This window comes from Gekko japonicus, unplaced genomic scaffold, assembly GCF_001447785.1.
Source record: "Gekko japonicus isolate JY-2015 unplaced genomic scaffold, Gekko_japonicus_V1.1 scaffold1108, whole genome shotgun sequence".
In the NCBI taxonomy this organism is placed as follows: Eukaryota; Metazoa; Chordata; class Lepidosauria; order Squamata; family Gekkonidae; genus Gekko; species Gekko japonicus.
The window spans coordinates 146,854-148,352 of NW_015177045.1; the positions used below are offsets into that span (position 1 = coordinate 146,854).

The window sequence follows — 1,499 nt, forward strand, 5'->3', positions numbered from 1 at the left end:
CAGAGTATCGATTGGTATTAGAAATGATAATGAGGTTATTTTGTGCCTCGGCAGAAAGCCTTAACTGTTTCCGTGCTACAGATAAACCAGAGCTCGAGTACGGCAGGGACTGACTTCAGATGTGCGTGGTCTCAGGGTTTTTTTTTAACTAGCTTTTCCTTGCTTTATGTATACAAACAAGAGCATTCAGCATTTCTTAACAGAGGGGCTGTGGCTCAGTGGAAAAGCTTCTGCTTCATCTGCAGAAGGTCCCTGGTTCAATCCCTGGCATCTCCAGTTGAAAAGATCAGGTAAGAGATGCTGTGAAAGACCTCCACCTGTGACTGTCTGAGTAGACAATACTAACCATGATGAACCAATGGTCTGATTAAGTATAAGGCAGCTTCATGTGTCTGTTCAACAGTCAAGGGGTAACTTGTGTCTTAACCATTGAAACTCAATGTTAAGCTTGACACCTCAGCCGGATTCTAATCTGGAACAACACCATTGGCTGAAGCATGAGCCGTAACCGATGAAATGTAAGAGAACTGTGCTGGAGGGAACTGTGTCCATTGGATGTTATCTATGTATTATGATTGGACCTTAACTGAGTGAGGGCGTGGCTTCACCAGCCCGGGATTGTTTAAAAGGGAGCTATGCTCCACTGTTTACTGTTGTGTGTCGTCTGATGCTGTGTGATCTTTGGAAGTTCTCGTTCTTAATAAAGCTGATTCACTTGTTACTTACTTCATTGTTGAGTTGCATACTTAACATAACTCGTTAGGGTTAAATAGTAAAAAGCCCAGTAGCACCTTTAAGACTAACAAACTTTATTGTAGCATACGTGTTCGAGAAACACAGCTCTCTTCGTCAGATGCATCTGGCAAAGAGAGCTGTGTTTCTCGAAAGCTTATGCTACAATAAAGTTTGTTCGTTTTAAATGCGCTACTGGGCTTTTTACTATTTTGCAGCAACAGACTAACATGGCTAGCTCCTCTGGACTGTTAGGGTTAAGTGATCCTAAGTATATCCTTTTGCTTAAGAACATAAAATACCTTGCTGGATCCAACCATGGTCCATTCAGTTCAGCACTTTTTAAATTTATTTAATTTATTTTTTATTGTCAGATTTATACCTTGCCCTCCCCACAAAGCAGGCTCAGGGATTCCAAGAATCCCAGCAACCAGCAGGCACTAGACGATCCAGCAAACATAGTTTCAGGTCCAGTAACACCTAAGAGATCAAAAAGATTTGGGGGATATAAGCTTCCGAGAGTCAAATCTCCCTTTGTCAAATCCCCCTTCTTGGAAGTGTATACCCCACAAATGTTTCTGATGTCTAAGGTGTTGCTGGACTCAACACTAGCTCTTCTGCTGCAGACCATCACAGCTGCCCTCTTGAAACCACCAAAAGTAGGTCATGTTGGAAAATATGTGTGTTGCAAGGTCTAAAATCCAGTCATTATAGGGTTAATGTGTGTTTCCCTTGTGTGCTATTGTTTAGACTGACCTGGAAGGGAA

At 42.1% G+C, this 1,499-nt stretch overlaps 1 non-coding gene across 1 annotated transcript; it reads left to right on the forward strand.

Annotated features, from left to right (window-relative positions):
• The first annotated feature begins 204 nt into the window (after positions 1 to 204).
• TRNAM-CAU lies at positions 205 to 276 on the forward strand. Its single transcript has one exon. It is a non-coding gene; the product is annotated as a tRNA-Met (tRNA).
• The last annotated feature ends 1,223 nt before the right edge of the window (positions 277 to 1,499 follow it).